At 44.1% G+C, this 19,792-nt stretch overlaps 1 long non-coding RNA gene across 1 annotated transcript in view; it reads left to right on the forward strand.

Annotated features, from left to right (window-relative positions):
- LOC122540308 (uncharacterized) overlaps positions 1 to 19,792 on the forward strand; it is a 62,247-nt gene that overhangs the window by 3,007 nt on the left and 39,448 nt on the right. The window contains exon 3 of the long non-coding RNA XR_006309264.2: positions 18,403 to 18,680. This is a non-coding gene — a long non-coding RNA (uncharacterized LOC122540308). The remainder of the gene's footprint in view (positions 1 to 18,402; positions 18,681 to 19,792) is intronic.

Below are 19,792 nucleotides of genomic sequence, written 5' to 3' on the forward strand. Positions count from 1 at the left end.
AGTGAAGAAGGTTATCTAAGATTATAATGGGATCTTGATCAACTATCTTCTGGATTAGTGGTGCTGGAAGAGCACAGCAATTCAGGCAGCATCCAAGGACAGGCAAAATCCGAGGACAGACAAAATCGACGTTTCGGGCAAAAGCCCTTCATCAGGAATAAAGCAACCTCTTGATCAACTATGCTAATGAGCTGAGGAGTAGCAGATAGAATTTAATTTAGCTAAATGTAAGGTGTTGCATTTTGGTAAGATGAATAAGTTACATGGTTAATGGTAGGACCTTGGGTAGTGTTGTTGAACAGAGGCACTTAAGAGTTCAGGTATATGGTTCCTTGAAAAAAGCATCACAGGTAGACAGGGTGGCGAAGAAGGCATTTGGCACACTTGCTTTCATTGCTCGGCCTATTGTGTATAAGAGTTGAGATGTCATGTTGTGGTTGTACAAGACATTGGTGAGGCCACTTCTGGAACACTGCGTATAGTTCTGGTTGCCCTGCAATAGGAAGGGTAGAAAGGATGCTGAAAAGATTTATAAGGATGTCATTGGGTTTGAGTTAACAGAGGAGTTTGGATAAGCTAGGATCTTTTTCCCTGGAGTGTAGGAGATTGATGGGTGACCTTATAGAGGTTCATAAAATCATGCATAGATAAGATGAATAGCAAAGGTCTTTTCCCGAGGGTGGGGAATTTCAAAAGTAGAGGGTGTAGGTTTAAGGTGAGAGGGAAAAGATTTAAAAGGGACTTGAGGGGCAACATTTTCACACAGAGGGTGGTTTGTATGTGGGATGAACTGCCAGAGGAAGTGGTAGATGCAGGCACAATTCCAACATTTAAAAGACATTTGGACAGGCACACGAATAGAAAAGGTTTAAAGGAATATGGGCCAACGCAGGCAAGTGGGAGTAGTTCAGTTTGGGAAACTTGGTCAGTATTGACGAGTTGGACCAAAGGGTCTGTTTCCATGCTATATGACTCTTTAACACTAAGATGCAGAGCTGTTTTTGCAGTTAGATGTCATGTAAATTAGTTTATTGTAAATGGAATGCACTATCATAAGAATATTTTCCGCATGATTCAAGCCCTCTGTTCAGGAGGCTCTCAGAGCATCAAACACATGCATTCATCTCCTTCACCCTCTTTCATTTTCAATAAACAGTCACACTACAGAGAGGTTATGTCAAGACTCATGAAGGGCTCTCCATGAACAAACATTAACAGATCCTTCAAAGCCCATTATTGCTTAACCAGATGTTCCAATGGGCTGGCCAGGCTATCACACAAACATTGGAGCATTCCATTCAGACCAGCTGTGTACACAAACAAACAACTTTAAAAAATCTGAATCCATGGGGCCTCAGGGAAGCTTTGAATTTAACATCTGTTTGATCCTTGGACTAGAAGAGCAGGGCGAGAGAGAGAGATAGGAAACCAGATAACTATCATCAGAAGCAAGTGACATCTCGACTCGTTTGGAACATGGCAATTGTAATGTTCTTGCATTATCTGTGAGGAGGGTAATACAGTGGAAGGGATTGTCAAAGACTATTCTAAGCAGCACATTCTTGGCTTCCTAAGTTGCTGGGAAAGGGTAAGGTGTGTGAGATGAGCTAGTTTGTTCCAGTAGAGGGCTGCACCAGAGCAACAGCTTTCTCGTGCACTGCGACCATTCCAGGATTTGTCTCAGTTTCATCAGGATATTTTAGTTTATTCATGTTTTATTCCCCAAACAACCCTGAGTGGTGAGCTATCTACTTTGAACTGCTCTTGTCCACATGGCATTGGTGCACAAGAGGAGGTGATGGCCTAATAGTATTATCGCTGGACTATTAACCCAGAGATCTCAGTAATGATTTGAGTTTGAATCCTGCCATGGCAGATTATAGAATTTGGATTAAATTAAAAATCTAGAATGAAGAGTCAACATGGTACCAGTGTTACTTGTCAGAAAAATGCATCTGGTTCACTAATGTCCTTCAGGGAAGGAAACTGCCATTACCACTTAGTTTGGCCTTCATGTGACTCCAAACCCTCAGCAATGTGGTTGTCTGTTAACTACTCTCTGGGCAATTAGAGATGGCAATAAATGTTGGCCCTAGCCAGTGATGCCCAATTCCTGTTTACAAATAGAAAAAAACCTATATTGTTGTATGAACGGCATACCATGATTTTAATCAATGAAACAGCGAACAGTTTGTATGGCTTGGAGGGGACAGTATCACCTTGCCTCTCACACTCTTGTCTGAGGGTTGGTGAGTTGCTGCACAGATAGCACAAGCTGACCATTGGAGGTGAAAGGTGTGACTGTTTAAGGCAGTCAATGGGATGCCAATCCAGTTGACTGCTTTATCCTGGTTTAAACACAGAAAAAAAAAGATATTGACTTGAATACTGGCATATTCACTGGCATTGGAGGCAGTCCAGAGAAGGTTCACCTGGCTAATTCCAGATATGGAGAGATTGCCTTATGAGATAGATTAAGTAGGTTGTTGAATTGGAGGTACTTATTGGAGGTTAGAGGAATGAGAGGAGACCTTATTGAAACATACAGGATTCTTAGTGGATTTAACAAGGTAGGTGTGGAAAGGCTGTTTCCCTTTGTGGGAGAGTCTAGTGCCAGAGAGTATCATCTCAGAATACGAGTCACCCATTTAAGACACAGATGAGAAATTTCTTCTCTCAGAACTTGTGAATCTGTGGAATTCTTTCAGAAGGCTGTTGGGGTTGCATCATTGAGTATCTTCAAGGCTGAAATAGACATTTTTAATTAGTCAGGAAATTAAGGATTATGGGGAAAAGGCGAGAAAGTGGAGTTAAAGGCTGTCAGGTCAGCCATGATTTCGTTGAATGGTGAAGCAAACTTGATGGACTGAATAGCCTACTCCTGCTCCCCTGGTGAAAAAGAACAATCGCTGGGATTTTGGAAGGCACAGAGCAACAGAATTAAATGGATAACTCTGTAATAGAGCCAGAACAGGCATAATGGGCCCTTTTTGCAGCAGAGAGCGGCGGGAGCTGGGCGGAAGTGAAGTCGGAGCGCAGAGCTGGTTGGGAAGGTAAGTGATTGTTATTTGAGTGGAGAAGGAACCCGGGACACTACACGTGTAATGTCTCCCACCCTCCCTCCTCCTCTAACCTAAAAAAAAGGACTCAGTCGGCTGAACAGGTAAGCTACTTAGTGTTCTTGTTTTGGAGACTAAGTGTAGAGTTATGGCAGCGCAGGCAGTGGAATGTTCCTCCTGCAGGATGTTTGAGGTAGGGGTGACCTGCTCCTGCTGACTTCATCTGCAGGAAGTGCGGCCAGCTCAAGCTCCTCACAGACTGCGTGAGGGAACTGGAGCTGGAGTTGGATGAACTGAGGATTATTTGAGAGGCTGAGAGGGTGATAGATAGAAGCTACACGGACATAGTTACGCCAGAGAACAGAGGTAGCTGGGTAACAGTTAGAGGTGGGAAGGGGAGGAAGCAGGCAGTGCAGGGATCCCCTGTGGTCGTTCCCCTCAACAATAAGAATACCGCTTTGGATACTGTTGGGGGGGATGGCCTAGCAGGGATAAGCTGCAGTGACCGGGTCTCTGGCACGAGGTCCGGCTCTGAGGCTCAGAAGGGAAAGGTGGAGAGGAGGAGAGCGCTAGTTATAGGAGACTCTATAGTTAGAGGGACAGACAGGCATTTCTGTGGACCAGGGCGAGACTCTCGGATGGTTGTTGCCTCCCGGGTGCCAGGGTCCGAGACATCTCGGACCGTGTCTTCAGAATCCTTAAGGGGGAGGGTGTGCAGCAAGAAGTCGTGGTGCACATTGGCACCAGCGACATAGGTAGGAAGAGGGGTGGGGAGGTCATTCAGGAGCTCAGGGAGTTAGGCTGGAAGCTAAAAGCTAGGACGGACAGAGTCGTCATCTCTGGGTTGTTGCCGGTGCCACGTGACAGTGAGGCAAGGAATAGGGAGAGAGTGCAGTTGAACACGTGGCTGCAAGGATGGTGTAGGAGGGAGGGCTTCAGGCATTTGGACAATTGGACTGCATTCTGGGGAAGGTGGGACCTGTACAAGCAGGACGGGTTGCACCTGAACCAGAAGGGCACCAATATCCTGGGAGGTAGATTTACTAGCACTCTTTGGGGGGGGTTAAACTAATTTGGCAGGGGGATGGGATCTGGACTTGTAGTCCAGCAAATAGGTTAGCTGTTTTTCAGGATGTCGAAGAATGTAGGAAGGCTGTGGAGAAGGTAGCACTGACAGGGAATACTTGCAGACACAGAGATAGGTTCAAGTGTGTATACTTCAACACAAGGAGTATCAGAAATAAGGTGGGTGAACTTAAGGCGTGGATCAGTACTTGGGACTACGATGTTGTGGCCATCACGGAAACGTGGATAGAAGAGGGACAGGAATGGTTGTTGGACGTTCCTGGTTACAGATGTTTCAGTAAGATTAGGGAGGGTGGTAAAAAAGGAGGGGGGGTGGCGTTGCTAATTAGAAATGGTATAATGGTTGCAGAAAGGCAGTTTGAGGGGGATCTGCCTTTGGAGGTAGTATGGGCTGAAGTCAGAAATAGGAAAGGAGAGTCACCTTGTTGGGTGTTTACTATAGGTCCCCCAATAGCAGCAGAGATGTGGAGAAACAGATTGGGAAACAGATTTTGGAAAGGTGCAGAAGCCACAGGGTAGTAGTCATGGGCGATTTCAACTTCCCAAATATTGATTGGAAGCTCTTTAGATCAAGTAGATTGGATGGGGCGGTGTTTGTGCAGTGTGTCCAGGAAGCTTTTCTAACTCAGTATGTAGATTGTCCGACCAGAGGGGAGGCCATATTGGATTTGGTACTTGGTAACGAACTGGGACAAGTGATGGGCTTGTTCGTGGGTGAGCATTTTGGTGATGGTGACCATAATTCTGTGACTTTCACCTTGGTTATGGAGAGAGATAGGTGCATGCAACAGGGTAGGTTTTACAATTGGGGGAAGGGTAATTACGATGCTGTAAGACAGGATCTGAGGAGCATAAGTTGGGAGCATAGGCTGTCAGGGAAGGATGTCGTGGAAATGTGGAACTTTTTCAAGGAACAGATACAACGTGTCCTTGATATGTATGTACCTGTCAGGTAGGAAAGAGATGGTCGTGTGAGGGAACCTTGGTTGACGAGGGAGTTTGAATGTCTTGTAAAGAGGAAGAAGGAGGCTTACATAAGGTTGTGGAAACAAGGTTCAGACAGAGTGTTGGAGGGATACAGGATAGCCAGGAGGGAGCTGAAGAAAGGGATTAGGAGAGCTAAGAGAGGGCATGAAAAGTCTTTGGCGGGTAGGATCAAGGATAACCCCAAGGCCTTTTATGAGTATGTGAGAAACATGAAAATGACGAGAACGAGGGTAGGTCCGATCAAGGACAGTAGTGGGAGACTGTGTATTGAGTCGGAAGAGATAGGAGAGGTCTTGAATGAGTACTTTTCAGTATTTACAAATGAGAGGGACCGTATTGTTGAAGAGGAGAGTATGAAACAGACTGGTAAGCTAGAGGAGATACTTGTTAGGAAGGAAGATGTGTTGGGCATTTTGAAAAACTTGAGGATAGACAAGTCCCCCAGGCCTGACGGGATATATCCTAGGATTATGTGGGAAGCAAGAGAGGAAATTGCAAAGCTGTTGGCAAAGATCTTTTCGTCTTCACTGTCAACGGGGGTGGTACCAGGGGACTGGAGAGTGGCGAATTTTGTGCCCCTGTTCAAAAAAGGGAATAGGGATAACCCCAGGCCAGTTAGTCTTACTTCGGTGGTAGGCAATGTAATGGAAAGGGTACTGAGGGATAGGATTTATGAGTATCTGGAAAGACACTGCTTGATTAGGGACAACCAGCCCAGATTTGTGAGGGGTAGGTCTTGCCTTACAAGTCTTATTGAATTCTTTGAGGAGGTGACCAAGCATTTGGATAAGGGTAGAGCAGTGGATGTAGTGTACATGGATTTTAGTAAGGCATTTGATAAGATTCCCCATGGTAGGCTTATGTGGAAAGTCAGGAGGCATGGGATAGTGGGAAATTTGGCCAATTGGATAGAGAACTGGCTAACTGGTCGAAGTTAGAGAGTGGTGGTAGATGGTAAATATTCAACCTGGAGCCCAGTTACAAGTGGAGTTCCGCAGGGATCAGTTCTGGGTCCTCTGCTGTTTGTAATGTTTATTAATGACTTGGAAGAGGGAGTCGAAGGGTGGGTCAGTAAATTTGCAGACGATACGAAGATTGGTGGAGTTGTGGATAGTGAGGAGGGCTGTTGTCAGCTGCAAAGGGACTTAGATATGATGCAGAGCTGGGCTGAGGAGTGGCAGATGGAGTTCAACCCTGTCAAGTGTGAGGTTGTCCATGTTGGAAGGACGAGTAAGAATGTGGAATACAGGGTTAACAGTAGGGTTCTTAGTAAGGTGGAGGAGCAGCGGGATCTTGGGGTCTATGTTCATAGCTCTTTGAAAGTTGCCACTCAGATGGATAGAGCTTGTAAGAAGGCCTATGGTATATTACCGTTCATTAGCAGAGGGATTGAATTCAAGAGTCGTGAGGTGATGTTGCAGCTGTACAGGACCTTGGTAAGGCCACATTTGGAGTACTGTGTGCAGCTCTGGTCGCCTCATTTTAGGAAAGATGTGGAAGCTTGGAGAGGGTGCAGAGGAGATTTACCAGGATGTTGCCTGGAATGGAGAATAGGTTGTAAGAGGATAGGTTGAGAGTGCTAGGCCTTTTCTCATTGGAATGGCGAAGGATGACAGGTGACTTGATAGAGGTTTATAAGATGATCAGAGGAGTAGATAGAGTAGACAGTCAGAGACTTTTCCCCCGGGTACAACAGAGTGTTACAAGGGGACATAAATTTAAGGTGAAGGGTGGAAGGTATAGGGGGGATGTCAGGGGTAGGTTCTTTACCCAGAGAGTGGTGGGGGCATGGAATGTGCTGCCTGTGGGAGTGGCAGAGTCAGAATCATTGGTGACCTTTAAGCGGCAATTGGATAGGTACATGGATAGGTGCTTAAGCTAGGACAAATGTTCGGCACAACATCGTGGGCTGAAGGGCCTGTTCTGTGCTGTATTGTTCTATGTTCTATGTTCTATGTTCTAATGGCCCTCAGGTACACTGTTTCATTCTAGTATTATAATCCTAGTGTAAAAACTGTTCACCCATCAGATATGCACGAGAGTTCTCTCTACCAAGGCCACCTTTCCTGCTTTACCTTTTAATGTTCATTCTCAAGCAACCAACTAATTCTCTGTGAAAAGAATGGTCAGGCTCTGCTTCAATAATGGTTTGCAGTGTAGAACTGCATATACCGACTGTCCTGTTAGTAATGTTCTTGCCAGCCACCCACATTGTTCTTTGATCATACTTAATCTTGACCCACATTGAATCCAAAATGGAAGTCCAAGCACAAAGTAGCAAAGTGAAAACCAATTGATGAAAGCTGGGATAATACAAATGAAGCAGACAGAAGAATTGGTCAAGAGAACTGAAACAAGTTACGCAAAGATTGGGATCAAAGCGTTAGGAAGCATTAGGAAGCAATTTCCGAAGCTTAAGAAGTGGTAAATATCATTTTATTATTAATAAGTGCATCAAGGAATATATCTGGAATCTATAACCTGTATCACCTTCAGGAATATGATTCCAATTGTAATCCCTTGCTCTCATTTTAAATGTTTGAGCATTGGCAGACAAGCATTCTGCTACTTTGGCACTAAGTTCTGGAATTTCCTCCTAAACCTCTCAACATTTCTTGCTCTCCTCCTTCGTTAAAGCCTACCTCTTAGAATCAGCATTCAGACATCTGTCCTAGCATCTCTTTATGTGAGTGAAGGTTGTTATGTTTGGTAATGGGGCATTGGGAAGCTTTACTGTGTTGGAGATGCTGTGTTGATGCGAGTTATTGTTGTAAAGAGGAAAGGCCTAGGAAAGCTGGAAAGTGAATCATTAGGCCAAGGAGGCCACGCAAAACTAACTTGTTAAAGATTTTCAAAGACAGTTTGTGGTGAACATGAGTGATTGAGAAAATAGACAGCAGATGATGTATACTATGGAAGTTATTCAGTTTGCTAGGAAGGCAGATTACTCCCTGAATGGTGATGGATTGGAATGGGGGAGGTACAATGAGATCTGCCTGTCTTCATACACCAGTCACTGAAAGTGAGCATGCAGGTGTTGCAGGAGGTGAAGGCGGCAAATGATATGTTGGCCTTCATAGTACAGGAGCAGGGATGTTTTGCTGCAATTATACATGGCTCTGGAGAGACCACACCCAGAGTTTTGTGTGGAGTTTTGGTCTCTTTATCTGAGAAAGGATGTTCTGGCTCTTGAGGGAGTGCAAGAAATGTTTACCAGACTATCGTATGAAGAGAGACTTGATCAATTAGGACTATATTTACCGGAGTTTAGAAGAATGAGCGAGGATCTCACAGAATGCTATAAAATTCTGTCAGGACTAGACAGGGTAAACACAGGAGGGATGTTCCCAATGACCAGGGAGTCTAGAACCAGGAGTCACAGTTTAAGGATACATGGTATGCCATTTAGGACTGAGAGGAGAAATTTCTTCACTGGTAAGTGTGGTGAGCCTATGGAATTCCTACCACAGAAAATGGTTGAATGTTTTCAAAAAGGAGATTGTAGGTTTTAGGGCAAGAGGGATCAAAGAATCCGGAGAGAGATGGGTAACATGGAAATGATAATCAGTTATGATCAAAATGAATGGCAGAGCAGGCTATAAGGGCTGAATGGCCTGCTCCTGCTCCTGTTTGCTATGAGCTACCTTTTCTTAATGGACAAGAATTCTGCAGTAAATCTTTGAGAGGATTTGAAGACGTAAGAAATAAGAGCAGGGGTCTAGGCCTACCTCGGTGGTTGGATGATGCATGTCACAGATAGTTGCTGAAGAGCGGCAGTGAATGGCTGAGGATGGTACAAAACAGATGAGCATTGTAATAGTTTTAATTTCAAAAATATACTTTATTCATAAAAATAGTTTTATACATATACATATCCTCTAAAACAGTTTGGGTCTGTACAGTAGCAGATGAAGAAACAAACAAACATTAGAGTTTGACTCTATCCAGAAAACAAACTTGAGGCATTTCTTACTTGTGCCAGGTTATATTTATATGTATTTGAGGCACTGGGGATCTGATAAGCGAATGGACCCACATTTAACTTGGTGTTACCCCACTGCGCCTTGGCTGCATCTGCCCCAAGCTTTAGTGCGTCCCTCAGCACATTGTCCTGGACCTTAGACTGTGCCAGTCTGCAACACTCGGTCAAGGTCAACTCCTTGCCTCCTCGTAGCAGACATCGTGCGCAGAAATGCTCCCCTGAGACTAATTAATGTGTACACCCCAGTGGTAAAGAGTGAGCAGCTGGCCAACCTGCACTGACCATCAACTCAGTGAAAGATGCTCTCTGGTTTGCCGGAATCTTGTTGGTCTTCCTCTCCTTTTCCCACAAAGTCTTGAGGAAAATCCCCTGGCACAGAACAGCTACAAACAATAGCAGCCACAGTCCAAGAGACAACATGACAACTAGCTATTTATCATGAAGGTTATTTTTAATACGTGACCTGGTCCTAAAATAAAGAAGCTACAAAGTGCACTGCCAGCACTTGCTGTTCTTAATAAAAAAAATCAAGATCTAAAAGCCAAGAAATGTGAATCAGTAATTGTGAGGCCAATGTTGGCGTTTTATATTTAGACAACCATGACAGGGGACATAATTTAGAAAGCTGTTTTGGTACGGGGAGGGGTGGGAATAAAAGAGAGGCAATAGAGCAGAGCCCAACAGTAAGGCTGAGGAGTAGGGCTCCAGGGGCCAGTGAGACTAACCCCAACGGGCTGAATGGCAACATGGAGAAGACCACAGCAGCATTGCAGCTGGCATGTCAATAGATAGGGATTGCCAACTTTGATCCGCCTTAATCATGGCAGTTTCATCACATGGGGAGAAAGTGAGGTCTGCAGATGCTGGAGATCAGAGATGGAAATGTGTTGCTGGAAAAGCGCAGCAGGTCAGGCAGCATCTAGGGAACAGGAGAATCGACGTTTCGGGCATTAGCCCTTTTTCATCACATGACCAGCCCTTACCCAGTTTAAGAACTTTTCCTATTTCTCACCCGAGACTTTTATCACCAACAGACAAAAAAAAAACGAAAAGACAATTTTTCTTTTGATGTCCGAGGCTGAACAGGCTGGAGCTGTTTTCCCTGGAGCAGAGGCTGAGGGGTGACCTTATAGAGGTTTACAAAATTATGAGGGGCATGGACAGGATAAATAGGCAAAGTCTTTTCCCTGGGATGGGGAGTCCAGAACTAGAGGGCATAGGTTTAGGGTGAGAGGGGAAAGATATAAAAGAGACCTACGGGGCAACTTTTTCACACAGAGGGTGGTTCGTGCATGGAATGAGGTGCCAGAGGAAGTGGTGGAGGCTGGTATAATTGCAACATTTAAGAGGCATTTGGATGGGTATATGAATAGGAATGGTTTGGAGGATATGGGCCGGGTGCTGGCAGGTGGGACTAGTTTGGGTTGGGATATCTGGTCGGCATTGACGGGTTGGACCGAAGGGTCTGTTTCCATGCTGTACATCTCTATGATTCACTAAGGGAAAAAAAATTGATCTTAAATTTCTGGAAACTCCAGGTTGGTTGGCAACCTCACAGTAGCAGTGTCTTCTGATTCAATGGGGGTCAGAAAATACTCAGTATCTGAGTTCAGTGCTAATGAAGACCACTATGCCAAAACTGGGCACAAGGATGGCACAAGACTGAGCCACTTGGACATGACCAGGGTGCATGGAGGTTTAGTTGTTACCTGAGCTACTGTGTGGCTATCATGAGGAGGCTGAATATTATCCAGTCATGGACACCAGCACGCAAAGGGGTGAGGATTAGGGGAATTGGTCACAGCCACATTATAGAATCATAGAATCCCTACAGTGTGGAAAGGAACCATTTGGCCCCATTGAATGAACACTGATCATCCAAAGATCACCTCACCCAGATCCAGATCCCCTATCCCCATAACCCTATATTTCCTATGACCAGTCTACCCATCCTGCAAGTCTTTGGACTGTGGGAGGAAACCAGAGCACCCCGAAGAAACTCACACAGAGAATGTGCAAACTCCACACAGAAAGTCACCCAAGGCTGGGGCTGAACCCAGGTCCCTGGTACTGCAAGGCAGCACCACTAGCCACTGAGATACCATACTATGCCATATCTGGGGTGCTATGTACAGGATATGAGTCATTGGAGGTAATGCAAAAAGGAGCAGCTTGACTTCAACTTCACCAGCCTCTACCATCTGAAATATGAGGAAAGGTAAAGGGGAAAATTCCCTTGTTCAATGAAGAAATTACATTGTAAAAGTAGTTTCAAATTCACTACATCCAGTGTGCTTTTACTGTCAAAAGGTTGAACTATTTAAGATTAACTTGTTTACATTAAGTTAGTTTATGTTGAAGTTGGTGAATGTTATAACACAGAGGTTTCTAGGGAGGCAGAAAATATGGAATAACTTGAAGGAAGGTAGTTACAGAGTGGTTACTCAGTGTCTGAGACAACAGTGGACTGTAACGTATTACCTTCATCAGTTTCATGATGAAGAGCTTATGCTTGGAACGTCAACTCTCCTGCTCCTCGGACACTGCCTGACTGGCTGTGCTTTTCCAGCACCACACTCTTCGACTCTGATCTCCAGCATCTGTAACTTGTTCTTCCTGTAACTTGTTATTTCTGGTCCTCCACATTCTTTGTCTTTCCAGCTTCTCAAGCATCTGTGATTGTTATTCTCCCTTGGCTTTGATTCCTGAATTGTTTGTAAAGGTTAAGATTGATTTGCTATGAGCAGCATCTGGTTTGTATTTGCATCACATGTTCAGCCCGAGTGAGGTACATTATGACACGTCTGCTCTAAATTGACATTCATATCCACCTTTCTCAAAAAAACACTCATGAGGCTGACTTTGATCAAATTCCGGATGTGTCATTTCCATTGATGTTCTGAGAGGGTTTCTCTCTGCGAGAGCTAGCAGGTTTTCTCACACAATCATCCCAAGCACACCTCATTAACTGTCTCCCACACCCCATGGCATCCGATGCTAGCTCAATTCTCCTGCTCACTGTAGCTGGATGTATTTGCCACTACCAGGGTATACCCAATACCAGTGCCATCTCGGAATCTCTACTGTGTCTCTGGTTAAGCCAATGGCAGTCCAGAGTTGCCTTCACTGTCAATGTAAAGGGACGCAGCTGCAAAACCAACACTGCTCACAAAGGGGGCACAAGCAGGAGGCTGGAAGAACACAGCAAACCAGGCAGCATCAGGAGGTGGAGAAATCGGTGTTTCGGGTGTAACCCTTCTTCAGGGGTGGGGGTGAGTGTAAGGGGAGCTGCAGATAAATAGGGTGGCAGGGGCAAGGTGGTGAAGTGGGGATATGTAAAGACAGGAAGAGGGTGCGACCTGGTTGGTCAATGGGAGGAATGAATCCGGTTGATGGTAGGTAGGTGTGGAAGAGAGGGTGAGGGGCTGGGAGGGGAGTCAGGGGATGGAAAGGGAGGTTATTTGAAATTGGAGAACTTAATGTTGAGTCCTCTTGGCAGTTGGCTGCCCAGGTGGAAGATGAGGGGTTGTTCCTCCAATTTATGGTTTGGTTCATTGTGGCAATGGAGGAAGCCAAGGATGATCATGTTGGAAAGGGAGTGGGAAGGGGAATTAAAATGGGTGGGGACTGGGAGATCCGGTTGGCTCCTGCGGGTCTGGCTAAGAGCATGACGAACCATTCCCTAACTTTACATTTGGTCTCCCCATTGTAGAGAACACCACATCGGGAGCACCTGATGCAGTAAACTGTTTTGGAAGAGAGGCAGGTGAACCTCTGTTTCACCTGGAAGGACGGTTTGGGGCCCTGGATGGAGTGAGGGGGGTGGTGTGCTGGCAGATTTTGCATTTTTCTGGTTGTGGGAGGAAGGTGCCTGAGCACGGCTGACACTATCTTGCACATGCTCTGCATATTCCTACACCTATCACTGTTTATGCACCAGGCCATACACAGATTATCTGTCCTTAACCACATCTCACCTTACCTTCCTCTCTAAGTTGCTGCTATACTTATCCCATTACCCACCATAGCCCATCAGTTAAAACATTCACTTCAATTTGCAAATGACCAAAAATGAACAGAAATCAAATGATCGGAAGCTGCATTTGCCTCTGAGAGCACAGATGAACTGCTTGCTTATACCAAGCACCAATGATGCTACTGTCAATGAATGATCACTGCATCAAGCCCTCATCTTCTCAAACTACATATCAGCTAAGTGCTGTGCTCTATCGTAGACAGGGTCATGTCCTTCCTGGTTAATGTCCTTCTCCTCGGATGCCTGTTCCGCCTCTCCCAGTTCCTCAGCATTCCTCACATACCCTCTTAGCCTGCTCCAGCTGTGCATAGCACAGTGTGTAAGGAGTAAGTGGCATATTCTGACCTTGCAAGGCCCCATCAGATTGCTCCAAGCAGTACACTCACCTCCAGCAAACCTATCAGCTGTCCCACCATGACCTTGGCTGACCAAAGGGCAGCAGTGTATATGTGCTTGGCATCAGGCACAGGATCACCTGACCCACTGTGACTTTGGCCAGCCAATGGGCAGCAGTGTATATATAGGCACAGGATCACCTGACCCACTGTGACTTTGGCCAGCCAATGGGCAGCAGTGTATATGCGCTTGGCGTCAGGCACAGGATCACCTGCCCCACTGTGACCTTGGCCGGCCAATGAGCAGCAGTGTACATGTAGGCACAGGATCACCTGACCCACTGTGACTTTGGCTAGCCAATGGGCAGCAATGTGTATGTGCTCGGGCTCAGGCACAGGATCACCTGACCCACTGTGACTTTGGCCAGCCAATGGCAGCAGTGTATATGTGCTTGGCTTCAGGCACAGGATCACCTGCCCCACTGTGACCTTGGCTGGCCAATGAGCAGCAGTGTACATGTAGGCACAAGATCACCTGACCCACTGTGACTTTGGCCAGCCAATGGGCAGCAGTGTATATATAGGCACAGGATCACCTGATCCACATTGACTTTGACCAGCCATTGGGCATCAGTGTACATGTAGGCACAGGATCACCTGACCCACTGTGACTTTGGCCAGCCAAAGGGCGGCAGTGTATATGTGCTCAGCCTCACACACAGGATTGTGTCACAGAATCTTCAGACATAGTCACAGAGGATGGTGGTTGTGTCCGAAGGCAACAGGACTCTCAAACACAGCAGGAGCACACAAGTTCTCAAGGTTGCAAGCATCACGACAGCTCCCAGGTTACCAAAAGCAACTTTCAAAGTGGTACTGATGATGTTAGATCACATGCACATTGTTGGGCTTTCTATCGAGCTGTGATACAGCCCTCTCAGTATGACATGTGTATAGTCTATAATGCCCTGCAGCTCTTTTGCTGATGTGAACTGACTGGGCTACATCACTGACCCCCTCACTGGCAAACCAGATGAAGTACTATGATCTGGAACAAATGGTCACTGCCTTGATGCATTTGTGACTGGCTGATTGAGTGACCCTCATAGGACCCCAGTAGTGCATTGGAAGGAATCAGTCGTGTAACAGTTGAAGGGCACACTCCCTGAGACTGCAGGTCCCACTCCAGCAGCGGGCATTGTTTAGAGGAAGTGGTGGAGGCTGGTACAATTACAACATTTAAAAGGCATCTGGCTGGGTATATGAAAAAGAAGGGTTTGGAGGGAATGGGCCAAGTGCTGGCAAATGGGACTAGATTAATTTAGGATATCATCTAAGAGTTGGACCGAAGGGTTTGTTTGTTTCTATGACTCTATAACTTAATGGGAAATTGCGACTTTATCAGTTTGGACATGAAGAAAGACTTCGTAGGATATCTTTACAATTCTCTCAGATTCCTCGCCATAGCCCACATCATTCACAGCCTGGGAAGATCCTGCCGAGGTTTTAATCTGCTTTCTCCGCAAAACATTTGTCAGATGCCAAAACCTATAGATTAGACATCGGGGATTGATGATGAGATGATGTGAACTTTGAGTTTTCAAAGCCATGTCATAAATTGAAGACAGATGAAAATGGAGTTTTGTATCCTTGTGATACCAAGGTAGAACTAGAAGAATGTAGAGTGCATCCATAAAGCCCTGAAAGTGAAGTTGGCTCCTCTGCAACTTTTTGTTGTACCTTTTCATTTAACAGTGCTGTTAAATAGGCATTTATGGGATGATGTTGCTCCTTTAACAAGGTTCTGTTGGCTTTGGGTTTTTTTCTCAGTGAGGTCATAAAAGACACGGACTGCGAAAAGTCTAAGTTGAAGAGTTTTAAGGCCAATTTGATTATAGCTAACAGATACTGCCTCAGGCAAAAAGCTTTTAAATTAAAAAAAACTTGCACAATGAAGGGAAAGCGGCCAGCTCCCCCAGCTCAGCTTTTCTCCAGTTTGATTTGGTTTTAGCACAGTTGAGTTGAAAAAAGCTGCTTGACCCCAAAGAAGCAGGTCCAGGCTGATCCTCCTCTCTCTCTGTCTTCTCTCCTGTAAGACCTTGGGTTGACTTTATCCTTTCTGCCAAGGGGTGTTTATGGGGATTGTGCAAGTATTGGGAACAGCATCATTAAGTTGGGATGATCTGTTGGGTTTTTGGATAGGTTAAGTTACTTTGTATTCAGTTCTCTTCTGTTTGTATTTTCTCTGGTAATCTTGTAAATAAATTCTGTTTTGTTTCAAACTATGTGGTTTGACCAACTGCATCCCTCCTGGAATATCTACATTACACCTGCTTAAAACAACTTACGAAGTTAGAGTCTGGGCTACTTTCTTGAAATGTTCTGAGGGGGTCTGGCCTGGTCCATAACATTTCGATCAAATGAAAATAATTGAATCGAAGCAACATCCTAAACTTGGGGCAGAATCAGGCTCATGCTCATTGCTATTTAGGTTCATCTTAATTTCAACCCCCTTTAGCTATGACTTGGAGGTGCCAGTGTTGGATTGAGGTGGGCAAAGTTAAAAATCACACAACAGCAGGTTATAGTCCAACAGGTTTATTTGGAAGCACTAGCTTTCAGAGCACCACTCCTTCATCTTGAATCTCTATGAACGTTCTTCCCTTACTTTGTTCCTTCCTCATAACTGATGACTTTGCCCACTCATATCCAACTCAATTCCTCCCATTCGAGATTATTGACTTCTTTCTGATTGTAAATCCTGTCACAACACAACAATGGGATCACTAATTACAGCATCTCTTCTCAGTTCAATTCAATAACAGACCGTTGGTTTTGCTGAAGTGGTGCAGTGAGGATTTTCTGACCAACGTGTTAAAATATTTGAAAATATATCATGTATTAATGGGTATGTGAACTTTTTAGATTAGATTAGATTACCTACAGTGTGGAAAAAGGCCCTTCGGCCCAGCAAGTCCACACCGACCCACTGAAGCGCAATCCACCCAGACCCATTCCCCCACATTTACCCCTTCACCAAACACTACTGGGAATTTAGCATGGCCAATTCACCTAACCTGCACATTTTGGACTGGGAGGGAACCGGAGCACCTGGAGGAAACCCACGCAGACACGGGGAGAATGTGCAAACTCCACACAGTCAGTCGCCTAATGCGCTGTGAGGCAGCAGTGCTAACCACTGTGCTACTGTGCCACCCACTTGAGAGACTTGATCCTATAGAATGAATATTACCATTAAAGTCAAGGAAAATTTTAAATAATTGGTCTTCTCTGATTTTATTGTAATGAGTGTCCAGGTCTCTTGAGGTCTCCCCTCCTGAGTTTCCGAATAAATAGTTGCCTATAGACTGCAACATAATGTTGCATACGTGGTGCATAGTCTTAATATGGCTCCCCAAATGTTAGTACTGACAAGATAATTCCTGTCATCTAATTTACAAATACATTACTTCTCCTGATTTCATCTTTAGTCTGACAGAATGAAACATAATTAAGTAAATTTCTGACAAATACCCTTCCATTCTCCTGCTGGTTCATTGTTGGAAGCTATGTACAAACACTTGGACACACAGTCTCAATGGCTTTTAACTTTTCAATGCATCTATTATGTAGGAGCTTAACGACAAACAAGCAGGAACAGACCATCTAGTCCCACACTGTCTTGATGTCTGAAGTATTGGGATTAAATATCCCTTACCTAACTGCAGCTATACAATCTCATCAGTGAACCAGTAAAAAGAAAGAGCCAAGAAGAGAGAAAAAAAACCTGGAAATTTTCTGTTTGACCTTGTTAGATGATTGAACCCATGCCACTAAACACTAATCATGTATAAGCTATCAACTGCTTTGAATAAAGTTCCTTATTTAGCTAAATTTTCATAGCAAAAGAATAGCTGCAAACAATCTTACTAAATGCCATATCTGGCATTGCTTCTTCAACAATCTATTGCAACATATTGCAGTTGAAATATTTTTTAAAATTAGTAGAAACAAATCAGATTAAATAGGATTTGGGCTCATCGGATCCTAGAAACCCAGGTCTGGTATCAGGTTTAGAAAACTTTGACCCATTGGTGGGACATGGAGGGTGAAGACTTGGTTTATAGTATTTTAAATCACAGTGAAAGGAACTCTGTTGTTTACTGAAAGGACATTACAAATGTTGCCAGACTCAACATCTTAAATTACAGTGAAAGATTTTGCAACAGAGGTCTGGAGACTCAATGTCTGGCAAAGATTAAAAGATTCACAACTGTATTGTGAAACTTCAATGGAAAGTTATAGGTTGAATGGGCTCCCATATTTTCAGCCTGTCCCACATTTTGAATAACTGGACAGTGTAACAATAGTATGTACATGCATGAACATTAAACCCTCATGCCAAATATAAAAAGAAAACAGGGATTTGCAATGTATTTGTTGCTTTTTCTGTGCTGGTCTCACTACTTATAGCTAGCTATAGAATGTTTAGGCAGGAAAGGGCAAAAATTACAATTACATCTTCAAAGAAAGTGCAATTTTCTGATATGCAGAGGCTCTCACATAGTCATGATTTTAAGGAACACTGAACTCTATTGTAAAGTTTTGCCTAGCTTCTGTTTACATATATTAGAGTTGATCTTTCTCTGCACTTTCTCTAGCTGTAACATTCTATTCTGCATTCTGTTCTATTACCCTGTTGTACTTATGTAAAGTATGATTTATCTGGTTAGCATGCAAAACCTTACCTTTCACTGTATCTCGGCACAAATGACAATAATAGGTTAAATCAAATTAAACTCAATGCAATTGCACTGTTAAGGTGCTCAGTGAACGTTCCCATTCTGGGATTTCCAGCTAATAGGAACAATTATCAGGAAACTGAAACTGACAATGTCTATCCATTTGTTTTGGTAGATGAAAGGTCATGAGTTGCCACCATGTCGTTTCAAGTGATGCAGGATTGGATCCATCAGTAATACCTTCTTACATTGTCAAGTATCTGTGATTCACATGCAACCTTGCAGCTATTGACCAAACATCTCAGAAAAGTCAGCTACCAAACCTTTATTCCCCCAGAAAAAAAGCTGATCACTCAAAATAAACTCTTGATGTGAAAAAGCATAGTTACAATGGTTTTGCAACTGAAGCTTTCGGAATATGTCACAACCTTAACTTGGATTTTATCTCATAAAGTAAGTGCAAATCGAAAGAAGGAAAGTCAATTGTTGAAGTAATTAAACTGCTGGTCTATCCATGTGTGTTGTGAATAGGAAAGCATCAAGGGCTGCGTCCCTGGAAACACATTGCATTTTTAATCTTGAACTGATGCATTTTACTTTACCATACACTATTTACCACTCGTAGTTTTTTAAATGTAAAAAGCAAATAGCAATGCTAGCTGGATTTTCAGCACACCAATACTTACTCAAAAGTTAGCTCAACAGTCACGTCCAACCCACAGGGACACTGCCATTTGTTCAGCTCCCAACTACTCAACAGTATCTTGCTCAGGAAGTGTTTATGATAAGGAATGGCAGACAATTAACTGTTAGACATATTGCCAAAAGCAGGGTGAATGGAAATTCTGACAGTTTCTAGTGCATATTATTTGGTAAAATAAATATGTTTTGCGTCTGTGGAGTTTGTGTTTATGCTTTCAGGTTTTAATGTTAAGTTGAAAGCAGGAGGGATATAGCTGTCTGACTTTGTTACACTGTAAGGGTGTGAGAGGGCACTGGGGCAGGGATAGCAGGGGAAACATTGAAATGCACATTTTTCCACGATGTCAGGATGTCATAATGGACAATGTAGTGTGTATGACAATGTCGGAAACACTGCATTCAAATTTTGTCGACAAGATTCCTCAAAGAGCAAAAAAAAAAGAATTAGCAGCTAATCTCAGTGATGTTGGTTGAAGAATAAGATTGGCCAGGGTACTGGGGAGAACTACCCTTCAGTTCTTCCAATCATGGTATGGAACTAATGGAGAGGGTAGACAAGAGCTCAGTTAATGACAACACAGAAAACAGAGCATCCAACATGACAATACCTAGATGTTTACGGCTTTGTAGTGGGAATTGAATCCAAAGCTTCAGAAACAGAGCTGAGAGGCGACTGAGCCATGGTTGAAACACAATTAAATTTATTGAGAGCTGTCCCTGAGGGTTTGTAACTGCAGGAGCCACCCAATTGAAGGTAGGAGACAGAGGGTGGTGATGGACGATTGTTTTTTAGCCTGGAAGACTGTGACCAGTGGTGTGCCACAAGGATCGGTGCTGGTTCCACTGCTTTTTGTCATTTATTT

This window comes from Chiloscyllium plagiosum, unplaced genomic scaffold, assembly GCF_037043375.1.
Source record: "Chiloscyllium plagiosum isolate Xiang-an unplaced genomic scaffold, Cpla_swu_hap1 HiC_scaffold_37, whole genome shotgun sequence".
NCBI lineage: Eukaryota > Metazoa > Chordata > Chondrichthyes > Orectolobiformes > Hemiscylliidae > Chiloscyllium > Chiloscyllium plagiosum.